This window comes from Schistocerca americana, unplaced genomic scaffold, assembly GCF_021461395.2.
Source record: "Schistocerca americana isolate TAMUIC-IGC-003095 unplaced genomic scaffold, iqSchAmer2.1 HiC_scaffold_282, whole genome shotgun sequence".
NCBI classification, from domain to species: Eukaryota; Metazoa; Arthropoda; class Insecta; order Orthoptera; family Acrididae; genus Schistocerca; species Schistocerca americana.
Window position 1 is genome coordinate 160,914 of NW_025725997.1, and position 24,792 is coordinate 185,705.

Consider the following 24,792-nt stretch of genomic DNA (forward strand, 5'->3'; position numbering starts at 1 on the left):
GTTTTCTCGACGACGAGAGCCGGTTGATGTGCATGTAAGCGTAGCATATGAAACAAGAATAGCACGAAGCATTGGTAGTCAGGTGCCAAAGTCGCAGTATGGCATCAGGTGGCGATCGTATGTTTCTGTGGCCACCACTGGTTTGCAGCAAAGTGAATACCGCTAACTGAAAGCACTCTGTTGTAGCCCCAGTGGCGCAATTGGTTAGCGCACGGTACTTATAAGGCAGTAGCCGTGAGCAATGCCGGGGTTGTGGGATCGAGCCTCACCTGGGGCATACTTTTATTTCTTAGCAGCTGTCTCTGACAGCAACAGGAGGCTAGGTTTGAGATGTATCAGCTATTTGAGTAACATAATTGTGCATTCGAGACGCTAGCTGCGTCTTCCTCGGTAGTATAGTGGTTAGTATCCCCGCCTGTCACGCGGGAGACCGGGGTTCGATTCCCCGCCGGGGAGGCACATCCGATTTTTAATTGCTGCTCTATCACTCGCTGAACTTAGTGTAGGTCGTTTGCGGCTACTAGCACCATATCTCTCGCACACAGGCACCTGTCTACAGCGCATCCTCGGTAGTATAGTGGTTAGTATCCCCGCCTGTCACGCGGGAGACCGGGGTTCGATTCCCCGCCGGGGAGATGCGATTTTTATCTCACAACCCTGTTCGAGTGTTGCGCGTATGTGGGTCGTAAGAGCATTAACTTTGCGATCGTGGAGTGTAGTTGGCGCAAAATCTTAAAAAATGCTACAACTTAGGAAGTGGTTCTCGCATTCTTCACATTTCAGAATTGCGGGGAATGCTGTTAACGCTGTATCAAAGCACCCCAGCCGACGCTGTGGGCGTAATAATCGAGCTCGGCACAGTCCGCAAAAGAAATAATTTTAGCAGAGCGTGGTTTCGATCCACGGACCTCTGGGTTATGGGCCCAGCACGCTTCCACTGCGCCACTCTGCTGCCTGGGGTAGCGCCGGCTCTTCGCCACGTGACGTGGGACACTTGGAAAGTGTTGTCTGCGTCGCTTTCACACGCCTGTATTTAATTGCGTATCATCTCCTACAGCTCTCAGCTTGACTTGTCTCGACTTTGCTCGACTGACGCTACGCTGACGCTTGCAGGCAGCGATATTTACCACGATCGACTCGACATGCAGCTGCGAGATGCACAGGAGCAACAAAGCACTCCACGGTGCGGCGACATACGAAATCCACTGCCCAGCTACGCGTCGGCAACTAACAAAACGCCGACCCTGCCAGGATTCGAACCTGGAATCTTCTGATCCGTAGTCAGACGCGTTATCCGTTGCGCCACAGGGCCAGTGGCAGCATTTCTTTCTACGAGACAAGTGCAATTCGCTAAGAAACGTGTTCTCCATGGCTGAGCAAGCTCCCAAGGAAGGTACCTTTCGTGCAGCTGCGTGGCCGCAGTGCGCCTGCAGAGCTTAGAGCTTGCCACGCATCTGCTCTCGCTGTTCGACAGGTAGCAGAAGGCAAGGCGCGCGTTTTCCCACGTTTTCTCGACGACGAGAGCCGGTTGATGTGCATGTAAGCGTAGCATATGAAACAAGAATAGCACGAAGCATTGGTAGTCAGGTGCCAAAGTCGCAGTATGGCATCAGGTGGCGATCGTATGTTTCTGTGGCCACCACTGGTTTGCAGCAAAGTGAATACCGCTAACTGAAAGCACTCTGTTGTAGCCCCAGTGGCGCAATTGGTTAGCGCACGGTACTTATAAGGCAGTAGCCGTGAGCAATGCCGGGGTTGTGAGTTCGAGCCTCACCTGGGGCATACTTTTATTTCTTAGCAGCTGTCTCTGACAGCAACAGGAGGCTAGGTTTGAGATGTATCAGCTATTTGAGTAACATAATTGTGCATTCGAGACGCTAGCTGCGTCTTCCTCGGTAGTATAGTGGTTAGTATCCCCGCCTGTCACGCGGGAGACCGGGGTTCGATTCCCCGCCGGGGAGGCACATCCGATTTTTAATTGCTGCTCTATCACTCGCTGAACTTAGTGTAGGTCGTTTGCGGCTACTAGCACCATATCTCTCGCACACAGGCACCTGTCTACAGCGCATCCTCGGTAGTATAGTGGTTAGTATCCCCGCCTGTCACGCGGGAGACCGGGGTTCGATTCCCCGCCGGGGAGATGCGATTTTTATCTCACAACCCTGTTCGAGTGTTGCGCGTATGTGGGTCGTAAGAGCATTAACTTTGCGATCGTGGAGTGTAGTTGGCGCAAAATCTTAAAAAATGCTACAACTTAGGAAGTGGTTCTCGCATTCTTCACATTTCAGAATTGCGGGGAATGCTGTTAACGCTGTATCAAAGCACCCCAGCCGACGCTGTGGGCGTAATAATCGAGCTCGGCACAGTCCGCAAAAGAAATAATTTTAGCAGAGCGTGGTTTCGATCCACGGACCTCTGGGTTATGGGCCCAGCACGCTTCCACTGCGCCACTCTGCTGCCTGGGGTAGCGCCGGCTCTTCGCCACGTGACGTGGGACACTTGGAAAGTGTTGTCTGCGTCGCTTTCACACGCCTGTATTTAATTGCGTATCATCTCCTACAGCTCTCAGCTTGACTTGTCTCGACTTTGCTCGACTGACGCTACGCTGACGCTTGCAGGCAGCGATATTTACCACGATCGACTCGACATGCAGCTGCGAGATGCACAGGAGCAACAAAGCACTCCACGGTGCGGCGACATACGAAATCCACTGCCCAGCTACGCGTCGGCAACTAACAAAACGCCGACCCTGCCAGGATTCGAACCTGGAATCTTCTGATCCGTAGTCAGACGCGTTATCCGTTGCGCCACAGGGCCAGTGGCAGCATTTCTTTCTACGAGACAAGTGCAATTCGCTAAGAAACGTGTTCTCCATGGCTGAGCAAGCTCCCAAGGAAGGTACCTTTCGTGCAGCTGCGTGGCCGCAGTGCGCCTGCAGAGCTTAGAGCTTGCCACGCATCTGCTCTCGCTGTTCGACAGGTAGCAGAAGGCAAGGCGCGCGTTTTCCCACGTTTTCTCGACGACGAGAGCCGGTTGATGTGCATGTAAGCGTAGCATATGAAACAAGAATAGCACGAAGCATTGGTAGTCAGGTGCCAAAGTCGCAGTATGGCATCAGGTGGCGATCGTATGTTTCTGTGGCCACCACTGGTTTGCAGCAAAGTGAATACCGCTAACTGAAAGCACTCTGTTGTAGCCCCAGTGGCGCAATTGGTTAGCGCACGGTACTTATAAGGCAGTAGCCGTGAGCAATGCCGGGGTTGTGGGATCGAGCCTCACCTGGGGCATACTTTTATTTCTTAGCAGCTGTCTCTGACAGCAACAGGAGGCTAGGTTTGAGATGTATCAGCTATTTGAGTAACATAATTGTGCATTCGAGACGCTAGCTGCGTCTTCCTCGGTAGTATAGTGGTTAGTATCCCCGCCTGTCACGCGGGAGACCGGGGTTCGATTCCCCGCCGGGGAGGCACATCCGATTTTTAATTGCTGCTCTATCACTCGCTGAACTTAGTGTAGGTCGTTTGCGGCTACTAGCACCATATCTCTCGCACACAGGCACCTGTCTACAGCGCATCCTCGGTAGTATAGTGGTTAGTATCCCCGCCTGTCACGCGGGAGACCGGGGTTCGATTCCCCGCCGGGGAGATGCGATTTTTATCTCACAACCCTGTTCGAGTGTTGCGCGTATGTGGGTCGTAAGAGCATTAACTTTGCGATCGTGGAGTGTAGTTGGCGCAAAATCTTAAAAAATGCTACAACTTAGGAAGTGGTTCTCGCATTCTTCACATTTCAGAATTGCGGGGAATGCTGTTAACGCTGTATCAAAGCACCCCAGCCGACGCTGTGGGCGTAATAATCGAGCTCGGCACAGTCCGCAAAAGAAATAATTTTAGCAGAGCGTGGTTTCGATCCACGGACCTCTGGGTTATGGGCCCAGCACGCTTCCACTGCGCCACTCTGCTGCCTGGGGTAGCGCCGGCTCTTCGCCACGTGACGTGGGACACTTGGAAAGTGTTGTCTGCGTCGCTTTCACACGCCTGTATTTAATTGCGTATCATCTCCTACAGCTCTCAGCTTGACTTGTCTCGACTTTGCTCGACTGACGCTACGCTGACGCTTGCAGGCAGCGATATTTACCACGATCGACTCGACATGCAGCTGCGAGATGCACAGGAGCAACAAAGCACTCCACGGTGCGGCGACATACGAAATCCACTGCCCAGCTACGCGTCGGCAACTAACAAAACGCCGACCCTGCCAGGATTCGAACCTGGAATCTTCTGATCCGTAGTCAGACGCGTTATCCGTTGCGCCACAGGGCCAGTGGCAGCATTTCTTTCTACGAGACAAGTGCAATTCGCTAAGAAACGTGTTCTCCATGGCTGAGCAAGCTCCCAAGGAAGGTACCTTTCGTGCAGCTGCGTGGCCGCAGTGCGCCTGCAGAGCTTAGAGCTTGCCACGCATCTGCTCTCGCTGTTCGACAGGTAGCAGAAGGCAAGGCGCGCGTTTTCCCACGTTTTCTCGACGACGAGAGCCGGTTGATGTGCATGTAAGCGTAGCATATGAAACAAGAATAGCACGAAGCATTGGTAGTCAGGTGCCAAAGTCGCAGTATGGCATCAGGTGGCGATCGTATGTTTCTGTGGCCACCACTGGTTTGCAGCAAAGTGAATACCGCTAACTGAAAGCACTCTGTTGTAGCCCCAGTGGCGCAATTGGTTAGCGCACGGTACTTATAAGGCAGTAGCCGTGAGCAATGCCGGGGTTGTGAGTTCGAGCCTCACCTGGGGCATACTTTTATTTCTTAGCAGCTGTCTCTGACAGCAACAGGAGGCTAGGTTTGAGATGTATCAGCTATTTGAGTAACATAATTGTGCATTCGAGACGCTAGCTGCGTCTTCCTCGGTAGTATAGTGGTTAGTATCCCCGCCTGTCACGCGGGAGACCGGGGTTCGATTCCCCGCCGGGGAGGCACATCCGATTTTTAATTGCTGCTCTATCACTCGCTGAACTTAGTGTAGGTCGTTTGCGGCTACTAGCACCATATCTCTCGCACACAGGCACCTGTCTACAGCGCATCCTCGGTAGTATAGTGGTTAGTATCCCCGCCTGTCACGCGGGAGACCGGGGTTCGATTCCCCGCCGGGGAGATGCGATTTTTATCTCACAACCCTGTTCGAGTGTTGCGCGTATGTGGGTCGTAAGAGCATTAACTTTGCGATCGTGGAGTGTAGTTGGCGCAAAATCTTAAAAAATGCTACAACTTAGGAAGTGGTTCTCGCATTCTTCACATTTCAGAATTGCGGGGAATGCTGTTAACGCTGTATCAAAGCACCCCAGCCGACGCTGTGGGCGTAATAATCGAGCTCGGCACAGTCCGCAAAAGAAATAATTTTAGCAGAGCGTGGTTTCGATCCACGGACCTCTGGGTTATGGGCCCAGCACGCTTCCACTGCGCCACTCTGCTGCCTGGGGTAGCGCCGGCTCTTCGCCACGTGACGTGGGACACTTGGAAAGTGTTGTCTGCGTCGCTTTCACACGCCTGTATTTAATTGCGTATCATCTCCTACAGCTCTCAGCTTGACTTGTCTCGACTTTGCTCGACTGACGCTACGCTGACGCTTGCAGGCAGCGATATTTACCACGATCGACTCGACATGCAGCTGCGAGATGCACAGGAGCAACAAAGCACTCCACGGTGCGGCGACATACGAAATCCACTGCCCAGCTACGCGTCGGCAACTAACAAAACGCCGACCCTGCCAGGATTCGAACCTGGAATCTTCTGATCCGTAGTCAGACGCGTTATCCGTTGCGCCACAGGGCCAGTGGCAGCATTTCTTTCTACGAGACAAGTGCAATTCGCTAAGAAACGTGTTCTCCATGGCTGAGCAAGCTCCCAAGGAAGGTACCTTTCGTGCAGCTGCGTGGCCGCAGTGCGCCTGCAGAGCTTAGAGCTTGCCACGCATCTGCTCTCGCTGTTCGACAGGTAGCAGAAGGCAAGGCGCGCGTTTTCCCACGTTTTCTCGACGACGAGAGCCGGTTGATGTGCATGTAAGCGTAGCATATGAAACAAGAATAGCACGAAGCATTGGTAGTCAGGTGCCAAAGTCGCAGTATGGCATCAGGTGGCGATCGTATGTTTCTGTGGCCACCACTGGTTTGCAGCAAAGTGAATACCGCTAACTGAAAGCACTCTGTTGTAGCCCCAGTGGCGCAATTGGTTAGCGCACGGTACTTATAAGGCAGTAGCCGTGAGCAATGCCGGGGTTGTGGGATCGAGCCTCACCTGGGGCATACTTTTATTTCTTAGCAGCTGTCTCTGACAGCAACAGGAGGCTAGGTTTGAGATGTATCAGCTATTTGAGTAACATAATTGTGCATTCGAGACGCTAGCTGCGTCTTCCTCGGTAGTATAGTGGTTAGTATCCCCGCCTGTCACGCGGGAGACCGGGGTTCGATTCCCCGCCGGGGAGGCACATCCGATTTTTAATTGCTGCTCTATCACTCGCTGAACTTAGTGTAGGTCGTTTGCGGCTACTAGCACCATATCTCTCGCACACAGGCACCTGTCTACAGCGCATCCTCGGTAGTATAGTGGTTAGTATCCCCGCCTGTCACGCGGGAGACCGGGGTTCGATTCCCCGCCGGGGAGATGCGATTTTTATCTCACAACCCTGTTCGAGTGTTGCGCGTATGTGGGTCGTAAGAGCATTAACTTTGCGATCGTGGAGTGTAGTTGGCGCAAAATCTTAAAAAATGCTACAACTTAGGAAGTGGTTCTCGCATTCTTCACATTTCAGAATTGCGGGGAATGCTGTTAACGCTGTATCAAAGCACCCCAGCCGACGCTGTGGGCGTAATAATCGAGCTCGGCACAGTCCGCAAAAGAAATAATTTTAGCAGAGCGTGGTTTCGATCCACGGACCTCTGGGTTATGGGCCCAGCACGCTTCCACTGCGCCACTCTGCTGCCTGGGGTAGCGCCGGCTCTTCGCCACGTGACGTGGGACACTTGGAAAGTGTTGTCTGCGTCGCTTTCACACGCCTGTATTTAATTGCGTATCATCTCCTACAGCTCTCAGCTTGACTTGTCTCGACTTTGCTCGACTGACGCTACGCTGACGCTTGCAGGCAGCGATATTTACCACGATCGACTCGACATGCAGCTGCGAGATGCACAGGAGCAACAAAGCACTCCACGGTGCGGCGACATACGAAATCCACTGCCCAGCTACGCGTCGGCAACTAACAAAACGCCGACCCTGCCAGGATTCGAACCTGGAATCTTCTGATCCGTAGTCAGACGCGTTATCCGTTGCGCCACAGGGCCAGTGGCAGCATTTCTTTCTACGAGACAAGTGCAATTCGCTAAGAAACGTGTTCTCCATGGCTGAGCAAGCTCCCAAGGAAGGTACCTTTCGTGCAGCTGCGTGGCCGCAGTGCGCCTGCAGAGCTTAGAGCTTGCCACGCATCTGCTCTCGCTGTTCGACAGGTAGCAGAAGGCAAGGCGCGCGTTTTCCCACGTTTTCTCGACGACGAGAGCCGGTTGATGTGCATGTAAGCGTAGCATATGAAACAAGAATAGCACGAAGCATTGGTAGTCAGGTGCCAAAGTCGCAGTATGGCATCAGGTGGCGATCGTATGTTTCTGTGGCCACCACTGGTTTGCAGCAAAGTGAATACCGCTAACTGAAAGCACTCTGTTGTAGCCCCAGTGGCGCAATTGGTTAGCGCACGGTACTTATAAGGCAGTAGCCGTGAGCAATGCCGGGGTTGTGAGTTCGAGCCTCACCTGGGGCATACTTTTATTTCTTAGCAGCTGTCTCTGACAGCAACAGGAGGCTAGGTTTGAGATGTATCAGCTATTTGAGTAACATAATTGTGCATTCGAGACGCTAGCTGCGTCTTCCTCGGTAGTATAGTGGTTAGTATCCCCGCCTGTCACGCGGGAGACCGGGGTTCGATTCCCCGCCGGGGAGGCACATCCGATTTTTAATTGCTGCTCTATCACTCGCTGAACTTAGTGTAGGTCGTTTGCGGCTACTAGCACCATATCTCTCGCACACAGGCACCTGTCTACAGCGCATCCTCGGTAGTATAGTGGTTAGTATCCCCGCCTGTCACGCGGGAGACCGGGGTTCGATTCCCCGCCGGGGAGATGCGATTTTTATCTCACAACCCTGTTCGAGTGTTGCGCGTATGTGGGTCGTAAGAGCATTAACTTTGCGATCGTGGAGTGTAGTTGGCGCAAAATCTTAAAAAATGCTACAACTTAGGAAGTGGTTCTCGCATTCTTCACATTTCAGAATTGCGGGGAATGCTGTTAACGCTGTATCAAAGCACCCCAGCCGACGCTGTGGGCGTAATAATCGAGCTCGGCACAGTCCGCAAAAGAAATAATTTTAGCAGAGCGTGGTTTCGATCCACGGACCTCTGGGTTATGGGCCCAGCACGCTTCCACTGCGCCACTCTGCTGCCTGGGGTAGCGCCGGCTCTTCGCCACGTGACGTGGGACACTTGGAAAGTGTTGTCTGCGTCGCTTTCACACGCCTGTATTTAATTGCGTATCATCTCCTACAGCTCTCAGCTTGACTTGTCTCGACTTTGCTCGACTGACGCTACGCTGACGCTTGCAGGCAGCGATATTTACCACGATCGACTCGACATGCAGCTGCGAGATGCACAGGAGCAACAAAGCACTCCACGGTGCGGCGACATACGAAATCCACTGCCCAGCTACGCGTCGGCAACTAACAAAACGCCGACCCTGCCAGGATTCGAACCTGGAATCTTCTGATCCGTAGTCAGACGCGTTATCCGTTGCGCCACAGGGCCAGTGGCAGCATTTCTTTCTACGAGACAAGTGCAATTCGCTAAGAAACGTGTTCTCCATGGCTGAGCAAGCTCCCAAGGAAGGTACCTTTCGTGCAGCTGCGTGGCCGCAGTGCGCCTGCAGAGCTTAGAGCTTGCCACGCATCTGCTCTCGCTGTTCGACAGGTAGCAGAAGGCAAGGCGCGCGTTTTCCCACGTTTTCTCGACGACGAGAGCCGGTTGATGTGCATGTAAGCGTAGCATATGAAACAAGAATAGCACGAAGCATTGGTAGTCAGGTGCCAAAGTCGCAGTATGGCATCAGGTGGCGATCGTATGTTTCTGTGGCCACCACTGGTTTGCAGCAAAGTGAATACCGCTAACTGAAAGCACTCTGTTGTAGCCCCAGTGGCGCAATTGGTTAGCGCACGGTACTTATAAGGCAGTAGCCGTGAGCAATGCCGGGGTTGTGGGATCGAGCCTCACCTGGGGCATACTTTTATTTCTTAGCAGCTGTCTCTGACAGCAACAGGAGGCTAGGTTTGAGATGTATCAGCTATTTGAGTAACATAATTGTGCATTCGAGACGCTAGCTGCGTCTTCCTCGGTAGTATAGTGGTTAGTATCCCCGCCTGTCACGCGGGAGACCGGGGTTCGATTCCCCGCCGGGGAGGCACATCCGATTTTTAATTGCTGCTCTATCACTCGCTGAACTTAGTGTAGGTCGTTTGCGGCTACTAGCACCATATCTCTCGCACACAGGCACCTGTCTACAGCGCATCCTCGGTAGTATAGTGGTTAGTATCCCCGCCTGTCACGCGGGAGACCGGGGTTCGATTCCCCGCCGGGGAGATGCGATTTTTATCTCACAACCCTGTTCGAGTGTTGCGCGTATGTGGGTCGTAAGAGCATTAACTTTGCGATCGTGGAGTGTAGTTGGCGCAAAATCTTAAAAAATGCTACAACTTAGGAAGTGGTTCTCGCATTCTTCACATTTCAGAATTGCGGGGAATGCTGTTAACGCTGTATCAAAGCACCCCAGCCGACGCTGTGGGCGTAATAATCGAGCTCGGCACAGTCCGCAAAAGAAATAATTTTAGCAGAGCGTGGTTTCGATCCACGGACCTCTGGGTTATGGGCCCAGCACGCTTCCACTGCGCCACTCTGCTGCCTGGGGTAGCGCCGGCTCTTCGCCACGTGACGTGGGACACTTGGAAAGTGTTGTCTGCGTCGCTTTCACACGCCTGTATTTAATTGCGTATCATCTCCTACAGCTCTCAGCTTGACTTGTCTCGACTTTGCTCGACTGACGCTACGCTGACGCTTGCAGGCAGCGATATTTACCACGATCGACTCGACATGCAGCTGCGAGATGCACAGGAGCAACAAAGCACTCCACGGTGCGGCGACATACGAAATCCACTGCCCAGCTACGCGTCGGCAACTAACAAAACGCCGACCCTGCCAGGATTCGAACCTGGAATCTTCTGATCCGTAGTCAGACGCGTTATCCGTTGCGCCACAGGGCCAGTGGCAGCATTTCTTTCTACGAGACAAGTGCAATTCGCTAAGAAACGTGTTCTCCATGGCTGAGCAAGCTCCCAAGGAAGGTACCTTTCGTGCAGCTGCGTGGCCGCAGTGCGCCTGCAGAGCTTAGAGCTTGCCACGCATCTGCTCTCGCTGTTCGACAGGTAGCAGAAGGCAAGGCGCGCGTTTTCCCACGTTTTCTCGACGACGAGAGCCGGTTGATGTGCATGTAAGCGTAGCATATGAAACAAGAATAGCACGAAGCATTGGTAGTCAGGTGCCAAAGTCGCAGTATGGCATCAGGTGGCGATCGTATGTTTCTGTGGCCACCACTGGTTTGCAGCAAAGTGAATACCGCTAACTGAAAGCACTCTGTTGTAGCCCCAGTGGCGCAATTGGTTAGCGCACGGTACTTATAAGGCAGTAGCCGTGAGCAATGCCGGGGTTGTGGGATCGAGCCTCACCTGGGGCATACTTTTATTTCTTAGCAGCTGTCTCTGACAGCAACAGGAGGCTAGGTTTGAGATGTATCAGCTATTTGAGTAACATAATTGTGCATTCGAGACGCTAGCTGCGTCTTCCTCGGTAGTATAGTGGTTAGTATCCCCGCCTGTCACGCGGGAGACCGGGGTTCGATTCCCCGCCGGGGAGGCACATCCGATTTTTAATTGCTGCTCTATCACTCGCTGAACTTAGTGTAGGTCGTTTGCGGCTACTAGCACCATATCTCTCGCACACAGGCACCTGTCTACAGCGCATCCTCGGTAGTATAGTGGTTAGTATCCCCGCCTGTCACGCGGGAGACCGGGGTTCGATTCCCCGCCGGGGAGATGCGATTTTTATCTCACAACCCTGTTCGAGTGTTGCGCGTATGTGGGTCGTAAGAGCATTAACTTTGCGATCGTGGAGTGTAGTTGGCGCAAAATCTTAAAAAATGCTACAACTTAGGAAGTGGTTCTCGCATTCTTCACATTTCAGAATTGCGGGGAATGCTGTTAACGCTGTATCAAAGCACCCCAGCCGACGCTGTGGGCGTAATAATCGAGCTCGGCACAGTCCGCAAAAGAAATAATTTTAGCAGAGCGTGGTTTCGATCCACGGACCTCTGGGTTATGGGCCCAGCACGCTTCCACTGCGCCACTCTGCTGCCTGGGGTAGCGCCGGCTCTTCGCCACGTGACGTGGGACACTTGGAAAGTGTTGTCTGCGTCGCTTTCACACGCCTGTATTTAATTGCGTATCATCTCCTACAGCTCTCAGCTTGACTTGTCTCGACTTTGCTCGACTGACGCTACGCTGACGCTTGCAGGCAGCGATATTTACCACGATCGACTCGACATGCAGCTGCGAGATGCACAGGAGCAACAAAGCACTCCACGGTGCGGCGACATACGAAATCCACTGCCCAGCTACGCGTCGGCAACTAACAAAACGCCGACCCTGCCAGGATTCGAACCTGGAATCTTCTGATCCGTAGTCAGACGCGTTATCCGTTGCGCCACAGGGCCAGTGGCAGCATTTCTTTCTACGAGACAAGTGCAATTCGCTAAGAAACGTGTTCTCCATGGCTGAGCAAGCTCCCAAGGAAGGTACCTTTCGTGCAGCTGCGTGGCCGCAGTGCGCCTGCAGAGCTTAGAGCTTGCCACGCATCTGCTCTCGCTGTTCGACAGGTAGCAGAAGGCAAGGCGCGCGTTTTCCCACGTTTTCTCGACGACGAGAGCCGGTTGATGTGCATGTAAGCGTAGCATATGAAACAAGAATAGCACGAAGCATTGGTAGTCAGGTGCCAAAGTCGCAGTATGGCATCAGGTGGCGATCGTATGTTTCTGTGGCCACCACTGGTTTGCAGCAAAGTGAATACCGCTAACTGAAAGCACTCTGTTGTAGCCCCAGTGGCGCAATTGGTTAGCGCACGGTACTTATAAGGCAGTAGCCGTGAGCAATGCCGGGGTTGTGAGATCGAGCCTCACCTGGGGCATACTTTTATTTCTTAGCAGCTGTCTCTGACAGCAACAGGAGGCTAGGTTTGAGATGTATCAGCTATTTGAGTAACATAATTGTGCATTCGAGACGCTAGCTGCGTCTTCCTCGGTAGTATAGTGGTTAGTATCCCCGCCTGTCACGCGGGAGACCGGGGTTCGATTCCCCGCCGGGGAGGCACATCCGATTTTTAATTGCTGCTCTATCACTCGCTGAACTTAGTGTAGGTCGTTTGCGGCTACTAGCACCATATCTCTCGCACACAGGCACCTGTCTACAGCGCATCCTCGGTAGTATAGTGGTTAGTATCCCCGCCTGTCACGCGGGAGACCGGGGTTCGATTCCCCGCCGGGGAGATGCGATTTTTATCTCACAACCCTGTTCGAGTGTTGCGCGTATGTGGGTCGTAAGAGCATTAACTTTGCGATCGTGGAGTGTAGTTGGCGCAAAATCTTAAAAAATGCTACAACTTAGGAAGTGGTTCTCGCATTCTTCACATTTCAGAATTGCGGGGAATGCTGTTAACGCTGTATCAAAGCACCCCAGCCGACGCTGTGGGCGTAATAATCGAGCTCGGCACAGTCCGCAAAAGAAATAATTTTAGCAGAGCGTGGTTTCGATCCACGGACCTCTGGGTTATGGGCCCAGCACGCTTCCACTGCGCCACTCTGCTGCCTGGGGTAGCGCCGGCTCTTCGCCACGTGACGTGGGACACTTGGAAAGTGTTGTCTGCGTCGCTTTCACACGCCTGTATTTAATTGCGTATCATCTCCTACAGCTCTCAGCTTGACTTGTCTCGACTTTGCTCGACTGACGCTACGCTGACGCTTGCAGGCAGCGATATTTACCACGATCGACTCGACATGCAGCTGCGAGATGCACAGGAGCAACAAAGCACTCCACGGTGCGGCGACATACGAAATCCACTGCCCAGCTACGCGTCGGCAACTAACAAAACGCCGACCCTGCCAGGATTCGAACCTGGAATCTTCTGATCCGTAGTCAGACGCGTTATCCGTTGCGCCACAGGGCCAGTGGCAGCATTTCTTTCTACGAGACAAGTGCAATTCGCTAAGAAACGTGTTCTCCATGGCTGAGCAAGCTCCCAAGGAAGGTACCTTTCGTGCAGCTGCGTGGCCGCAGTGCGCCTGCAGAGCTTAGAGCTTGCCACGCATCTGCTCTCGCTGTTCGACAGGTAGCAGAAGGCAAGGCGCGCGTTTTCCCACGTTTTCTCGACGACGAGAGCCGGTTGATGTGCATGTAAGCGTAGCATATGAAACAAGAATAGCACGAAGCATTGGTAGTCAGGTGCCAAAGTCGCAGTATGGCATCAGGTGGCGATCGTATGTTTCTGTGGCCACCACTGGTTTGCAGCAAAGTGAATACCGCTAACTGAAAGCACTCTGTTGTAGCCCCAGTGGCGCAATTGGTTAGCGCACGGTACTTATAAGGCAGTAGCCGTGAGCAATGCCGGGGTTGTGAGATCGAGCCTCACCTGGGGCATACTTTTATTTCTTAGCAGCTGTCTCTGACAGCAACAGGAGGCTAGGTTTGAGATGTATCAGCTATTTGAGTAACATAATTGTGCATTCGAGACGCTAGCTGCGTCTTCCTCGGTAGTATAGTGGTTAGTATCCCCGCCTGTCACGCGGGAGACCGGGGTTCGATTCCCCGCCGGGGAGGCACATCCGATTTTTAATTGCTGCTCTATCACTCGCTGAACTTAGTGTAGGTCGTTTGCGGCTACTAGCACCATATCTCTCGCACACAGGCACCTGTCTACAGCGCATCCTCGGTAGTATAGTGGTTAGTATCCCCGCCTGTCACGCGGGAGACCGGGGTTCGATTCCCCGCCGGGGAGATGCGATTTTTATCTCACAACCCTGTTCGAGTGTTGCGCGTATGTGGGTCGTAAGAGCATTAACTTTGCGATCGTGGAGTGTAGTTGGCGCAAAATCTTAAAAAATGCTACAACTTAGGAAGTGGTTCTCGCATTCTTCACATTTCAGAATTGCGGGGAATGCTGTTAACGCTGTATCAAAGCACCCCAGCCGACGCTGTGGGCGTAATAATCGAGCTCGGCACAGTCCGCAAAAGAAATAATTTTAGCAGAGCGTGGTTTCGATCCACGGACCTCTGGGTTATGGGCCCAGCACGCTTCCACTGCGCCACTCTGCTGCCTGGGGTAGCGCCGGCTCTTCGCCACGTGACGTGGGACACTTGGAAAGTGTTGTCTGCGTCGCTTTCACACGCCTGTATTTAATTGCGTATCATCTCCTACAGCTCTCAGCTTGACTTGTCTCGACTTTGCTCGACTGACGCTACGCTGACGCTTGCAGGCAGCGATATTTACCACGATCGACTCGACATGCAGCTGCGAGATGCACAGGAGCAACAAAGCACTCCACGGTGCGGCGACATACGAAATCCACTGCCCAGCTACGCGTCGGCAACTAACAAAACGCCGACCCTGCCAGGATTCGAACCTGGAATCTTCTGATCCGTAGTCAGACGCGTTATCCGTTGCGCCACAGGGCCAGTGGCAGCATTTCTTTCTACGAGACAAGTGCAATTCGCTAAGAAACGTGTTCTCCATGGCTGAGCAAGCTCCCAAGGAAGGTACCTTTCGTGCAGCTGCGTGGCCGCAGTGCGCCTGCAGAGCTTAGAGCTTGCCACGCATCTGCTCTCGCTGTTCGACAGGTAGCAGAAGGCAAGGCGCGCGTTTTCCCACGTTTTCTCGACGACGAGAGCCGGTTGATGTGCATGTAAGCGTAGCATATGAAACAAGAATAGCACGAAGCATTGGTAGTCAGGTGCCAAAGTCGCAGTATGGCATCAGGTGGCGATCGTATGTTTCTGTGGCCACCACTGGTTTGCAGCAAAGTGAATACCGCTAACTGAAAGCACTCTGTTGTAGCCCCAGTGGCGCGTCATTCGCGCCTCGTCTTCGGCGCGAGACGGACGTGTGGCGGCCGCTGCGGACGTTTCGTGTCAACAAGGCTGTTTTCCTGCGAGCCAGGTAGGCCGGCTCGCAAGCGCATTACTTCACTTAATTGTGTATTGGTTTGATGAAGATGAGAAAAGACACGATTAAATTCGCTTTCGATAGAAATTTCGTACGACCGAAAGCTTTTGAAATCAAACTGTGGCTCACAGAAAAAGTTGGAATTACGAAAGATGATTTAGTTGGAGTTCATTTATCGTTTGTGACTAATTCGGCATATGTGAAATTGGCAGATCCTGCTAAATGTGTCGCACTTGTTGAACAATGTGGAGGTATTATTAAGTTCAATCACTTAGACGGCTCAGTTAGCGATGTCGTAGTATCCTATGCTGGGATGGGAATACGAACAGTAAGAGTTTTTGAGCTTCCTTTTGAAATGCCTGTAGTCGAAATCAATCGTGTTCTCGGGGCGTATGGCAGAGTAATTTCCAATGTTGCGGAAATGTGGTCAGAACCACACATGTTTCCCGTTTTGAATGGCGTTCGCCAGGTTAAGATGGAACTTCTCAAGCACATTCCTTCCTTTGTCATTATTGGAGGATACCGTGCGTTGATCATTTACGATGGACAGCCTCGTACCTGTGCCATTTGTAACTCGACAGAGCACGTGCGTGCTGAGTGCAGTAGACGGAGGTTTCCTCAATTACCAAGGGTAGAATCCGAAGGTGCAGGGCCTGTAGTTCACCTGCAGATGACGTACGCTGCTGCCACGTCACCTTTGCGATCAGCTCGGCAGCCATCTTTCGAACTGGGGGACCAATGCGAGCATCCCGAGAGTGTTAACAACCATATAGACAGTGGTAGATCCGTAGCTATGACTAACCATACAGCGCCCCAGTGTCCCACCAGTGAACGTCAGGTACCTTACGACTGTGCCGAGCCTTCTCGTAGCTCGCGAGCAGAACCTTCTGCGGTTACTGTGGATACCTCCCTGCAGCCGCCTGATTGCGCACGACAGGACGAGACCACCACGAAAGTAGCGGCAACGGACGATCCAGTTCAGAATATTGTTGGGCAAGACATGAGCATAGATCACTCGATCATCCAACTGACACTAGGAGTCAATGACTACGGTTCTGCTTCCCACAGCGCGGCTGACAGGCCCCCTGCGACAGAGGCGAGTCTAACTGCGGTAGTCCTTTCTTCCACGCCTGGTGAAAGGAGCAGCGTTGGCTCTTCGACTAGGACACAAGACCGGCTTGCATCGCCGACTTCGTCTCCGCATTCGTCCGAAAAGTCCCCTGATTCGTCTCCAGAGCGGTCAAGATCGCCTCGGAAAGCTAGGAAACGTCGCAAAAAGCGGTTAGCACACCAGGCTGCTGAAAGCTTAGCCCCGGCTCTGCGGGATAGGTTGAGGAGCATTCAGGAACAGTCAACGATCGAAGACCATGGCCGGAGGGAACCTGAGGTCGGTAGCATACCATCGCATCTACGGACATCACCTGAGCACGGTGTCCGGGACGAAGGAGCACCAGGCCTCGAATTTTCAGACCATCAGGACGTACCTACTTCCCAACGTAGACAATCTCCCCAGAATAGTCGTTTTGAATGGGCAGACGATACGGAGACAACACTGCCACATGTATCTGCGAACAATGGTATGGCATGTTAACCGCAACCTCTCAAGCTCACGACTACACTTTGAGCGCACGAATGACATGTGAATTCGGCCTACATATGCCTAATCGCCGGAAAGTCCAGTAAACAATAACAGCTCTTGCTTATGGATCAAACGTATCACGTTATGACTGTTAATATTAACAGGATCCAGAGTGCAACTAACATTGCTGCCCTCCGGGACTTCATATATCAGTCCGATACCGATATTGCGCTTTTTCAAGAAGTGTGTTTTTCAAATTTGTATGTTCCGGGATTTACTGCAATTCTCAATGTCGCCTCAGAAGGCGCTTGCGGCACCGCTGTCCTGGTCAAGGAAGGCATTGCAATAACAGATGTAACCATGTTGGAATCGGGGCGGGGAATCAGTTTTAAGATTTTCGGTGTTACGATTATAAATGTTTATGTACCTTCGGGAAGCAGTGGTCGAACAGAACGAGCCAATTTTTTTAAAAATGATCTCGTGTTTTTACTCAAGGAAAACCCCGTTGATGTAATAGTCGGAGGTGACTGGAATTGTGTCCTACACAGGAAAGACCAAACGCCAAATTTCAATTTCTCCCCAGAACTAGATGGTCTTGTGAAAACAATGAAATGGCAGGACGCTTGGGAGGTCAAATACCCCGTGTCTGTCCAGTACACATATTTTAGCACTAAAGCGCAAAGTCGGATCGACCGCATATACGTAAGTTCACATTTAGCCAGCAAAATCAGTGGCGTCGAACGAATACCAACTTTCTTTTCCGACCATCTAGCACTAAGGTGCAGCATTGGACTTCCTAAACAGAAGACATACTGGGGCCGTCCTTTTTGGAAATTAAATATCGCCATGCTTCGAGATAACGCCCTAACTGAGCAGTTAGAAGCTTCTTGGCAACTTTCACTCCGACAAAGCAACAAATACCGGTCAACGATAGATTGGTGGACTTTATGCGCCAAAAAGAAACTTAGATCTACTCTAATTTCTTACAGTAGGGAAAGGGCACTTTGGTCTCGGCGTACTGTCGAATTCTATTATACTTGTCTGCGTGACCTTTATGATATGCCCATGTCCGCGGCTGTCAGAACGGGTATCAAACAGGTCAAGGCCGAACTTCTTAGTCTTAAACGCAAACAGCTGGAAGGACTGACAATCAAATCACGAGTTCAAACCACAGTGGAAGAAGAACACGCTTCACTCTATCATCTACTCCAGCACGAAAAAAATCGTCGAAGAAATTTTATTCAGTCATTGCTCTCTGAAGATGAAAGTATTTTAACTCAACAAAAAGATATTTTAAACGAGGCTCATAGGTATTATAATCAATTGTACAGTGCTCACCAGTATAACCCAGATCATGGACAGGAACTGCTCCGAAACTGTGATATGGAACAACTAGTAACTGCAGAACACAACAGGAGCCTCACTGTTGAAATCCTGTCTGAAGACATTTTCGAAGTAATTAAAAGCTCACCTGTTAAAAAATCACCTGGGCCCGACGGTTTACCCGTAGAATTTTATTCCCAATATTGGCATATTATAAGGAATAAATTCACACAAGTCGTCAACGAAATCTTGAGTGGAGGGCACATACCTGACGAAATGAAAGAGGTTGTCACTGTTTTACTTCCTAAGGGAATCAATTCGGATGTCAAACAGCTCAACAAAATGAGACCGATATCCTTAATGAACTCTGATTATAAAATTATTGCCAGGGTTGTAAAAAACAGACTCCGACCGGTGTTTGATACTGTAATTGGTCCCCATCAAACGTGTCTCCCGGGTCGGAATATTTTTAAAACAGTCTGCGAATACAGGGACATAATCAGTATCTTCTCAACGACATTGACGAAGGCTGGCCTCGTTTTTATCGACTTTTCTAAAGCCTTTGATAGGGTAAACCATGAATATTTATTTACCACTCTGATGCATATAGGTTTTAACGACAAATTTTTAATTGTCTTAAAAAATCTATTGCAAGGGATGAAAACCAAAATTTTAATCAATGGACACTATACTCGAGATGTCGAAATAGCAAATGGTGTCCCGCAGGGAAGTCCTTTATCAATGATGTTATTTGTGGTCGCACTAGAACCTTTGCTGAAACGATTAAACAAGGAATTAGAAGGCATATCAATTTCAGGGGTCAGTAACGCTACCAACGCTTACGCCGACGACGTCGGTGTCATCGTCAGAAGTAATGACGACGTTGTAAGACTGAGAGAGATTGTTCGCCTTTACTGCTTCGCAACGGGAGCGCAAATCAACGATATGAAAAGCTCCTTTCTAAATCTCCATGGCTTCAGGAACACTGCCCTCGAATGGGCCAGGTCTGTAGACCATCACACTGCGTTAGGTGTGAGGTTCTACCGATGCCCCCTGCAAACAACGACATTCAACTGGAAGAAGGTCTTACATAGTATTCGAGGTACTTTAATAATGAACCGACTTAGAGACTTGAACATTATCCAAAGGGTGCAATTAATCAACTGCGCTGTCCTTTCGAAAGCAGTATATGTAGGTCAAATACTGCCGATACCTAAAGCGATATCCAAAACCATCATGAGCTTCATCTGCAAGTATGTTTGGAGAGGTGAGATATTTAAAGTGGCGGCCAGTACTATAACTTTAAAACCGCGAGAAGGAGGCCTCGGACTGACCGATATCCGCCGCAAAACTACGGCTCTTTATATCAAGCGTACACTTCAGCTTTTAGAAGACCGCCACGATAATTTATCATCGAAACTTTTCCGAATCCTTACACCGGAGAGTATGGAACCACCTATTAACATAAGTAAAATCTCTTACAAATTGCAGCACATCAGATTCTACTATTTAGAACTCAGTTATCTGCACTGCATTGTCGCGGATAGGACCAAAAGAAACTGTAGTTTCATCATGGATTGCCTTATTACAAAGGACAACCGTAACAGAATGGAATCAAAATATCCCACCCGAAATTGGCAAAATATATGGAAGAATATAAACAATAAAGTACTGTCCACCAATGTGCGCGGTGCCTGGTACAAGGTTGTCAATAATACCGTTGCCACAAATGAAAGATTACAGTCTATAGGATTGAGTGACACAAATCAGTGTCCACGTTGTAATGTGATAGACACCCTCCGGCATCGTCTCATATGCAACGGCTACCAGGTCATTTGGGACAGAGTCCGCCAACAGGTGGCGTTTATCAATAGGAACGACGGCAGACACCTTACTGTCGACATTCTCGTCAACCCCGAAAGCGTTGCTTTCCCTATTCAAAAGAATAATGTTACCCTATGGCTACTGGGGAACTATGTCAATTATGTCATTAATAACCTCGGCCTGCCCGACGTACTGGACTATGAGCAACATCTATTACTGGAATATTATAAAATATGTGGACAACGACACCACAAGACCTTGTATGGTAACATGCTAAAAATATTATTTGACAAACAAGGCATCGGATGACGTACGCAATGACGAATAGCGGATAAAATATCGGATTTTGCGATGCCAAAGTAGGGGATTGCTGCTAAGGGCGACGTACGGTGGGGACTTCGTGGGCCCCAGGGCCGCTACGGTAGCCGTGAAGGCCTTCGCAGAACCCTGAACAGGCCTTGCATTCTATGCCTATGCTTAAAAAAAAAAAAAAAAAAAAAAAAAAAAAAGATCAGTGTCTTGTATTGTGTGTGTCCTTAAGAAGCCTACGTTTCTCAGTTAACCATTAATTTTTCTTTCTTTATCCACAATTTTCACCAGATTATTTTCAGTTATTTTGAACAACCATCCAACGTTACAAAATAAGTTCATTTGGATGGAGACATTTACTTTTCTCACCACGTTTGATGGATTCCCTTACTTGCAAAGGAGTATTTCATTTGATTTTAGCAATGAAGCTCGCCGAAGAAGGCGCATGAAGGAGAGCGAATGGAAGGGCTAGAAGGGGAGATGGGAGGCCCTAAAAAAAAAAAAAAAAAAAAAAAAAAAAAAAAAAAAAAAAGTGGCGCAATTGGTTAGCGCACGGTACTTATAAGGCAGTAGCCGTGAGCAATGCCGGGGTTGTGAGTTCGAGCCTCACCTGGGGCATACTTTTATTTCTTAGCAGCTGTCTCTGACAGCAACAGGAGGCTAGGTTTGAGATGTATCAGCTATTTGAGTAACATAATTGTGCATTCGAGACGCTAGCTGCGTCTTCCTCGGTAGTATAGTGGTTAGTATCCCCGCCTGTCACGCGGGAGGCCGGGGTTCGATTCCCCGCCGGGGAGGCACATCCGATTTTTAATTGCTGCTCTATCACTCGCTGAACTTAGTGTAGGTCGTTTGCGGCTACTAGCACCATATCTCTCGCACACAGGCACCTGTCTACAGCGCATCCTCGGTAGTATAGTGGTTAGTATCCCCGCCTGTCACGCGGGAGACCGGGGTTCGATTCCCCGCCGGGGAGATGCGATTTTTATCTCACAACCCTGTTCGAGTGTTGCGCGTATGTGGGTCGTAAGAGCATTAACTTTGCGATCGTGGAGTGTAGTTGGCGCAAAATCTTAAAAAATGCTACAACTTAGGAAGTGGTTCTCGCATTCTTCACATTTCAGAATTGCGGGGAATGCTGTTAACGCTGTATCAAAGCACCCCAGCCGACGCTGTGGGCGTAATAATCGAGCTCGGCACAGTCCGCAAAAGAAATAATTTTAGCAGAGCGTGGTTTCGATCCACGGACCTCTGGGTTATGGGCCCAGCACGCTTCCACTGCGCCACTCTGCTGCCTGGGGTAGCGCCGGCTCTTCGCCACGTGACGTGGGACACTTGGAAAGTGTTGTCTGCGTCGCTTTCACACGCCTGTATTTAATTGCGTATCATCTCCTACAGCTCTCAGCTTGACTTGTCTCGACTTTGCTCGACTGACGCTACGCTGACGCTTGCAGGCAGCGATATTTACCACGATCGACTCGACATGCAGCTGCGAGATGCACAGGAGCAACAAAGCACTCCACGGTGCGGCGACATACGAAATCCACTGCCCAGCTACGCGTCGGCAACTAACAAAACGCCGACCCTGCCAGGATTCGAACCTGGAATCTTCTGATCCGCAGTCAGACGCGTTATCCGTTGCGCCACAGGGCCAGTGGCAGCATTTCTTTCTACGAGACAAGTGCAATTCGCTAAGAAACGTGTTCTCCATGGCTGAGCAAGCTCCCAAGGAAGGTACCTTTCGTGCAGCTGCGTGGCCGCAGTGCGCCTGCAGAGCTTAGAGCTTGCCACGCATCTGCTCTCGCTGTTCGACAGGTAGCAGAAGGCAAGGCGCGCGTTTTCCCACGTTTTCTCGACGACGAGAGCCGGTTGATGTGCATGTAAGCGTAGCATATGAAACAAGAATAGCACGAAGCATTGGTAGTCAGGTGCCAAAGTCGCAGTATGGCATCAGGTGGCGATCGTATGTTTCTGTGGCCACCACTGGTTTGCAGCAAAGTGAATACCGCTAACTGAAAGCACTCTGTTGTAGCCCCAGTGGCGCATTTGGTTAGCGCACGGTACTTATAAGGCAGTAGCCGTGAGCAATGCCGGGGTTGTGAGTTCGAGCCTCACCTGGGGCATACTTTTATTTCTTAGCAGCTGTCTCTGACAGCAACAGGAGGCTAGGTTTGAGATGTATCAGCTATTTGAGTAACATAATTGTGCATTCGAGACGCTAGCTGCGTCTTCCTCGGTAGTATAGTGGTTAGTATCCCCGCCTGTCACGCGGGAGACCGGGGTTCGATTCCCCGCCGGGGAGGCACATCCGATTTTTAATTGCTGCTCTATCACTCGCTGAACTTAGTGTAGGTCGTTTGCGGCTACTAGCACCATATCTCTCGCACACAGGCACCTGTCTACAGCGCATCCTCGGTAGTATAGTGGTTAGTATCCCCGCCTGTCACGCGGGAGACCGGGGTTCGATTCCCCGCCGGGGAGATGCGATTTTTATCTCACAACCCTGTTCGAGTGTTGCGCGTATGTGGGTCGTAAGAGCATTAACTTTGCGATCGTGGAGTGTAGTTGGCGCAAAATCTTAAAAAATGCTACAACTTAGGAAGTGGTTCTCGCATTCTTCACATTTCAGAATTGCGGGGAATGCTGTTAACGCTGTATCAAAGCACCCCAGCCGACGCTGTGGGCGTAATAATCGAGCTCGGCACAGTCCGCAAAAGAAATAATTTTAGCAGAGCGTGGTTTCGATCCACGGACCTCTGGGTTATGGGCCCAGCACGCTTCCACTGCGCCACTCTGCTGCCTGGGGTAGCGCCGGCTCTTCGCCACGTGACGTGGGACACTTGGAAAGTGTTGTCTGCGTCGCTTTCACACGCCTGTATTTAATTGCGTATCATCTCCTACAGCTCTCAGCTTGACTTGTCTCGACTTTGCTCGACTGACGCTACGCTGACGCTTGCAGGCAGCGATATTTACCACGATCGACTCGACATGCAGCTGCGAGATGCACAGGAGCAACAAAGCACTCCACGGTGCGGCGACATACGAAATCCACTGCCCAGCTACGCGTCGGCAACTAACAAAACGCCGACCCTGCCAGGATTCGAACCTGGAATCTTCTGATCCGTAGTCAGACGCGTTATCCGTTGCGCCACAGGGCCAGTGGCAGCATTTCTTTCTACGAGACAAGTGCAATTCGCTAAGAAACGTGTTCTCCATGGCTGAGCAAGCTCCCAAGGAAGGTACCTTTCGTGCAGCTGCGTGGCCGCAGTGCGCCTGCAGAGCTTAGAGCTTGCCACGCATCTGCTCTCGCTGTTCGACAGGTAGCAGAAGGCAAGGCGCGCGTTTTCCCACGTTTTCTCGACGACGAGAGCCGGTTGATGTGCATGTAAGCGTAGCATATGAAACAAGAATAGCACGAAGCATTGGTAGTCAGGTGCCAAAGTCGCAGTATGGCATCAGGTGGCGATCGTATGTTTCTGTGGCCACCACTGGTTTGCAGCAAAGTGAATACCGCTAACTGAAAGCACTCTGTTGTAGCCCCAGTGGCGCAATTGGTTAGCGCACGGTACTTATAAGGCAGTAGCCGTGAGCAATGCCGGGGTTGTGAGTTCGAGCCTCACCTGGGGCATACTTTTATTTCTTAGCAGCTGTCTCTGACAGCAACAGGAGGCTAGGTTTGAGATGTATCAGCTATTTGAGTAACATAATTGTGCATTCGAGACGCTAGCTGCGTCTTCCTCGGTAGTATAGTGGTTAGTATCCCCGCCTGTCACGCGGGAGACCGGGGTTCGATTCCCCGCCGGGGAGGCACATCCGATTTTTAATTGCTGCTCTATCACTCGCTGAACTTAGTGTAGGTCGTTTGCGGCTACTAGCACCATATCTCTCGCACACAGGCACCTGTCTACAGCGCATCCTCGGTAGTATAGTGGTTAGTATCCCCGCCTGTCACGCGGGAGACCGGGGTTCGATTCCCCGCCGGGGAGATGCGATTTTTATCTCACAACCCTGTTCGAGTGTTGCGCGTATGTGGGTCGTAAGAGCATTAACTTTGCGATCGTGGAGTGTAGTTGGCGCAAAATCTTAAAAAATGCTACAACTTAGGAAGTGGTTCTCGCATTCTTCACATTTCAGAATTGCGGGGAATGCTGTTAACGCTGTATCAAAGCACCCCAGCCGACGCTGTGGGCGTAATAATCGAGCTCGGCACAGTCCGCAAAAGAAATAATTTTAGCAGAGCGTGGTTTCGATCCACGGACCTCTGGGTTATGGGCCCAGCACGCTTCCACTGCGCCACTCTGCTGCCTGGGGTAGCGCCGGCTCTTCGCCACGTGACGTGGGACACTTGGAAAGTGTTGTCTGCGTCGCTTTCACACGCCTGTATTTAATTGCGTATCATCTCCTACAGCTCTC

The 24,792-nt window shown here is 51.1% G+C and overlaps 63 non-coding genes across 63 annotated transcripts; 38 read left to right on the forward strand and 25 right to left on the reverse strand.

The window, feature by feature from the left end:
• Positions 1–185: 185 nt before the first annotated feature.
• Trnai-uau lies at positions 186–277 on the forward strand. The gene is given in 2 exon segments: positions 186–223; positions 242–277. It is a non-coding gene; the product is annotated as a tRNA-Ile (tRNA).
• A 107-nt stretch (positions 278–384) lies between these two features.
• Positions 385–456, forward strand: Trnad-guc. Its single transcript has one exon. It is a non-coding gene; the product is annotated as a tRNA-Asp (tRNA).
• A 107-nt stretch (positions 457–563) lies between these two features.
• On the forward strand, positions 564–635 carry Trnad-guc. The gene has a single exon. It is a non-coding gene; the product is annotated as a tRNA-Asp (tRNA).
• A 245-nt stretch (positions 636–880) lies between these two features.
• On the reverse strand, positions 881–952 carry Trnam-cau. The gene has a single exon. It is a non-coding gene; the product is annotated as a tRNA-Met (tRNA).
• A 287-nt stretch (positions 953–1,239) lies between these two features.
• On the reverse strand, positions 1,240–1,312 carry Trnar-acg. The gene has a single exon. It is a non-coding gene; the product is annotated as a tRNA-Arg (tRNA).
• A 378-nt stretch (positions 1,313–1,690) lies between these two features.
• Positions 1,691–1,782, forward strand: Trnai-uau. The gene is given in 2 exon segments: positions 1,691–1,728; positions 1,747–1,782. It is a non-coding gene; the product is annotated as a tRNA-Ile (tRNA).
• Positions 1,783–1,889: 107 nt separating this feature from the next.
• Trnad-guc lies at positions 1,890–1,961 on the forward strand. The gene has a single exon. It is a non-coding gene; the product is annotated as a tRNA-Asp (tRNA).
• Positions 1,962–2,068: 107 nt separating this feature from the next.
• Trnad-guc lies at positions 2,069–2,140 on the forward strand. The gene has a single exon. It is a non-coding gene; the product is annotated as a tRNA-Asp (tRNA).
• Positions 2,141–2,385: 245 nt separating this feature from the next.
• Trnam-cau lies at positions 2,386–2,457 on the reverse strand. Its single transcript has one exon. It is a non-coding gene; the product is annotated as a tRNA-Met (tRNA).
• A 287-nt stretch (positions 2,458–2,744) lies between these two features.
• Trnar-acg lies at positions 2,745–2,817 on the reverse strand. The gene has a single exon. It is a non-coding gene; the product is annotated as a tRNA-Arg (tRNA).
• Positions 2,818–3,195: 378 nt separating this feature from the next.
• Positions 3,196–3,287, forward strand: Trnai-uau. The gene is given in 2 exon segments: positions 3,196–3,233; positions 3,252–3,287. It is a non-coding gene; the product is annotated as a tRNA-Ile (tRNA).
• Positions 3,288–3,394: 107 nt separating this feature from the next.
• Positions 3,395–3,466, forward strand: Trnad-guc. Its single transcript has one exon. It is a non-coding gene; the product is annotated as a tRNA-Asp (tRNA).
• A 107-nt stretch (positions 3,467–3,573) lies between these two features.
• Positions 3,574–3,645, forward strand: Trnad-guc. The gene has a single exon. It is a non-coding gene; the product is annotated as a tRNA-Asp (tRNA).
• Positions 3,646–3,890: 245 nt separating this feature from the next.
• Trnam-cau lies at positions 3,891–3,962 on the reverse strand. Its single transcript has one exon. It is a non-coding gene; the product is annotated as a tRNA-Met (tRNA).
• A 287-nt stretch (positions 3,963–4,249) lies between these two features.
• Trnar-acg lies at positions 4,250–4,322 on the reverse strand. Its single transcript has one exon. It is a non-coding gene; the product is annotated as a tRNA-Arg (tRNA).
• Positions 4,323–4,700: 378 nt separating this feature from the next.
• Trnai-uau lies at positions 4,701–4,792 on the forward strand. The gene is given in 2 exon segments: positions 4,701–4,738; positions 4,757–4,792. It is a non-coding gene; the product is annotated as a tRNA-Ile (tRNA).
• Positions 4,793–4,899: 107 nt separating this feature from the next.
• On the forward strand, positions 4,900–4,971 carry Trnad-guc. Its single transcript has one exon. It is a non-coding gene; the product is annotated as a tRNA-Asp (tRNA).
• A 107-nt stretch (positions 4,972–5,078) lies between these two features.
• Positions 5,079–5,150, forward strand: Trnad-guc. The gene has a single exon. It is a non-coding gene; the product is annotated as a tRNA-Asp (tRNA).
• A 245-nt stretch (positions 5,151–5,395) lies between these two features.
• Positions 5,396–5,467, reverse strand: Trnam-cau. The gene has a single exon. It is a non-coding gene; the product is annotated as a tRNA-Met (tRNA).
• Positions 5,468–5,754: 287 nt separating this feature from the next.
• Trnar-acg lies at positions 5,755–5,827 on the reverse strand. Its single transcript has one exon. It is a non-coding gene; the product is annotated as a tRNA-Arg (tRNA).
• A 378-nt stretch (positions 5,828–6,205) lies between these two features.
• Positions 6,206–6,297, forward strand: Trnai-uau. Its single transcript is given in 2 exon segments — positions 6,206–6,243; positions 6,262–6,297. It is a non-coding gene; the product is annotated as a tRNA-Ile (tRNA).
• A 107-nt stretch (positions 6,298–6,404) lies between these two features.
• Positions 6,405–6,476, forward strand: Trnad-guc. The gene has a single exon. It is a non-coding gene; the product is annotated as a tRNA-Asp (tRNA).
• Positions 6,477–6,583: 107 nt separating this feature from the next.
• Positions 6,584–6,655, forward strand: Trnad-guc. The gene has a single exon. It is a non-coding gene; the product is annotated as a tRNA-Asp (tRNA).
• Positions 6,656–6,900: 245 nt separating this feature from the next.
• Trnam-cau lies at positions 6,901–6,972 on the reverse strand. Its single transcript has one exon. It is a non-coding gene; the product is annotated as a tRNA-Met (tRNA).
• Positions 6,973–7,259: 287 nt separating this feature from the next.
• On the reverse strand, positions 7,260–7,332 carry Trnar-acg. The gene has a single exon. It is a non-coding gene; the product is annotated as a tRNA-Arg (tRNA).
• Positions 7,333–7,710: 378 nt separating this feature from the next.
• On the forward strand, positions 7,711–7,802 carry Trnai-uau. Its single transcript is given in 2 exon segments — positions 7,711–7,748; positions 7,767–7,802. It is a non-coding gene; the product is annotated as a tRNA-Ile (tRNA).
• Positions 7,803–7,909: 107 nt separating this feature from the next.
• Trnad-guc lies at positions 7,910–7,981 on the forward strand. The gene has a single exon. It is a non-coding gene; the product is annotated as a tRNA-Asp (tRNA).
• A 107-nt stretch (positions 7,982–8,088) lies between these two features.
• Trnad-guc lies at positions 8,089–8,160 on the forward strand. The gene has a single exon. It is a non-coding gene; the product is annotated as a tRNA-Asp (tRNA).
• A 245-nt stretch (positions 8,161–8,405) lies between these two features.
• Trnam-cau lies at positions 8,406–8,477 on the reverse strand. Its single transcript has one exon. It is a non-coding gene; the product is annotated as a tRNA-Met (tRNA).
• A 287-nt stretch (positions 8,478–8,764) lies between these two features.
• Positions 8,765–8,837, reverse strand: Trnar-acg. Its single transcript has one exon. It is a non-coding gene; the product is annotated as a tRNA-Arg (tRNA).
• A 378-nt stretch (positions 8,838–9,215) lies between these two features.
• Positions 9,216–9,307, forward strand: Trnai-uau. The gene is given in 2 exon segments: positions 9,216–9,253; positions 9,272–9,307. It is a non-coding gene; the product is annotated as a tRNA-Ile (tRNA).
• A 107-nt stretch (positions 9,308–9,414) lies between these two features.
• Positions 9,415–9,486, forward strand: Trnad-guc. Its single transcript has one exon. It is a non-coding gene; the product is annotated as a tRNA-Asp (tRNA).
• Positions 9,487–9,593: 107 nt separating this feature from the next.
• Positions 9,594–9,665, forward strand: Trnad-guc. Its single transcript has one exon. It is a non-coding gene; the product is annotated as a tRNA-Asp (tRNA).
• A 245-nt stretch (positions 9,666–9,910) lies between these two features.
• On the reverse strand, positions 9,911–9,982 carry Trnam-cau. The gene has a single exon. It is a non-coding gene; the product is annotated as a tRNA-Met (tRNA).
• A 287-nt stretch (positions 9,983–10,269) lies between these two features.
• Trnar-acg lies at positions 10,270–10,342 on the reverse strand. Its single transcript has one exon. It is a non-coding gene; the product is annotated as a tRNA-Arg (tRNA).
• A 378-nt stretch (positions 10,343–10,720) lies between these two features.
• Positions 10,721–10,812, forward strand: Trnai-uau. The gene is given in 2 exon segments: positions 10,721–10,758; positions 10,777–10,812. It is a non-coding gene; the product is annotated as a tRNA-Ile (tRNA).
• A 107-nt stretch (positions 10,813–10,919) lies between these two features.
• Positions 10,920–10,991, forward strand: Trnad-guc. Its single transcript has one exon. It is a non-coding gene; the product is annotated as a tRNA-Asp (tRNA).
• Positions 10,992–11,098: 107 nt separating this feature from the next.
• Positions 11,099–11,170, forward strand: Trnad-guc. Its single transcript has one exon. It is a non-coding gene; the product is annotated as a tRNA-Asp (tRNA).
• A 245-nt stretch (positions 11,171–11,415) lies between these two features.
• Trnam-cau lies at positions 11,416–11,487 on the reverse strand. Its single transcript has one exon. It is a non-coding gene; the product is annotated as a tRNA-Met (tRNA).
• Positions 11,488–11,774: 287 nt separating this feature from the next.
• On the reverse strand, positions 11,775–11,847 carry Trnar-acg. The gene has a single exon. It is a non-coding gene; the product is annotated as a tRNA-Arg (tRNA).
• A 378-nt stretch (positions 11,848–12,225) lies between these two features.
• Trnai-uau lies at positions 12,226–12,317 on the forward strand. The gene is given in 2 exon segments: positions 12,226–12,263; positions 12,282–12,317. It is a non-coding gene; the product is annotated as a tRNA-Ile (tRNA).
• A 107-nt stretch (positions 12,318–12,424) lies between these two features.
• Positions 12,425–12,496, forward strand: Trnad-guc. The gene has a single exon. It is a non-coding gene; the product is annotated as a tRNA-Asp (tRNA).
• A 107-nt stretch (positions 12,497–12,603) lies between these two features.
• Trnad-guc lies at positions 12,604–12,675 on the forward strand. Its single transcript has one exon. It is a non-coding gene; the product is annotated as a tRNA-Asp (tRNA).
• A 245-nt stretch (positions 12,676–12,920) lies between these two features.
• Trnam-cau lies at positions 12,921–12,992 on the reverse strand. The gene has a single exon. It is a non-coding gene; the product is annotated as a tRNA-Met (tRNA).
• A 287-nt stretch (positions 12,993–13,279) lies between these two features.
• Positions 13,280–13,352, reverse strand: Trnar-acg. The gene has a single exon. It is a non-coding gene; the product is annotated as a tRNA-Arg (tRNA).
• Positions 13,353–13,730: 378 nt separating this feature from the next.
• Trnai-uau lies at positions 13,731–13,822 on the forward strand. Its single transcript is given in 2 exon segments — positions 13,731–13,768; positions 13,787–13,822. It is a non-coding gene; the product is annotated as a tRNA-Ile (tRNA).
• Positions 13,823–13,929: 107 nt separating this feature from the next.
• Positions 13,930–14,001, forward strand: Trnad-guc. The gene has a single exon. It is a non-coding gene; the product is annotated as a tRNA-Asp (tRNA).
• A 107-nt stretch (positions 14,002–14,108) lies between these two features.
• Positions 14,109–14,180, forward strand: Trnad-guc. Its single transcript has one exon. It is a non-coding gene; the product is annotated as a tRNA-Asp (tRNA).
• Positions 14,181–14,425: 245 nt separating this feature from the next.
• Trnam-cau lies at positions 14,426–14,497 on the reverse strand. Its single transcript has one exon. It is a non-coding gene; the product is annotated as a tRNA-Met (tRNA).
• Positions 14,498–14,784: 287 nt separating this feature from the next.
• Trnar-acg lies at positions 14,785–14,857 on the reverse strand. The gene has a single exon. It is a non-coding gene; the product is annotated as a tRNA-Arg (tRNA).
• Positions 14,858–21,104: 6,247 nt separating this feature from the next.
• On the forward strand, positions 21,105–21,176 carry Trnad-guc. Its single transcript has one exon. It is a non-coding gene; the product is annotated as a tRNA-Asp (tRNA).
• A 107-nt stretch (positions 21,177–21,283) lies between these two features.
• Trnad-guc lies at positions 21,284–21,355 on the forward strand. The gene has a single exon. It is a non-coding gene; the product is annotated as a tRNA-Asp (tRNA).
• Positions 21,356–21,600: 245 nt separating this feature from the next.
• Trnam-cau lies at positions 21,601–21,672 on the reverse strand. The gene has a single exon. It is a non-coding gene; the product is annotated as a tRNA-Met (tRNA).
• Positions 21,673–21,959: 287 nt separating this feature from the next.
• Positions 21,960–22,032, reverse strand: Trnar-gcg. Its single transcript has one exon. It is a non-coding gene; the product is annotated as a tRNA-Arg (tRNA).
• Positions 22,033–22,410: 378 nt separating this feature from the next.
• On the forward strand, positions 22,411–22,502 carry Trnai-uau. Its single transcript is given in 2 exon segments — positions 22,411–22,448; positions 22,467–22,502. It is a non-coding gene; the product is annotated as a tRNA-Ile (tRNA).
• Positions 22,503–22,609: 107 nt separating this feature from the next.
• Trnad-guc lies at positions 22,610–22,681 on the forward strand. The gene has a single exon. It is a non-coding gene; the product is annotated as a tRNA-Asp (tRNA).
• A 107-nt stretch (positions 22,682–22,788) lies between these two features.
• Positions 22,789–22,860, forward strand: Trnad-guc. Its single transcript has one exon. It is a non-coding gene; the product is annotated as a tRNA-Asp (tRNA).
• Positions 22,861–23,105: 245 nt separating this feature from the next.
• Trnam-cau lies at positions 23,106–23,177 on the reverse strand. Its single transcript has one exon. It is a non-coding gene; the product is annotated as a tRNA-Met (tRNA).
• A 287-nt stretch (positions 23,178–23,464) lies between these two features.
• Trnar-acg lies at positions 23,465–23,537 on the reverse strand. Its single transcript has one exon. It is a non-coding gene; the product is annotated as a tRNA-Arg (tRNA).
• Positions 23,538–23,915: 378 nt separating this feature from the next.
• Trnai-uau lies at positions 23,916–24,007 on the forward strand. The gene is given in 2 exon segments: positions 23,916–23,953; positions 23,972–24,007. It is a non-coding gene; the product is annotated as a tRNA-Ile (tRNA).
• A 107-nt stretch (positions 24,008–24,114) lies between these two features.
• On the forward strand, positions 24,115–24,186 carry Trnad-guc. The gene has a single exon. It is a non-coding gene; the product is annotated as a tRNA-Asp (tRNA).
• Positions 24,187–24,293: 107 nt separating this feature from the next.
• Positions 24,294–24,365, forward strand: Trnad-guc. The gene has a single exon. It is a non-coding gene; the product is annotated as a tRNA-Asp (tRNA).
• Positions 24,366–24,610: 245 nt separating this feature from the next.
• Trnam-cau lies at positions 24,611–24,682 on the reverse strand. Its single transcript has one exon. It is a non-coding gene; the product is annotated as a tRNA-Met (tRNA).
• Between the last annotated feature and the right edge of the window lie 110 nt (positions 24,683–24,792).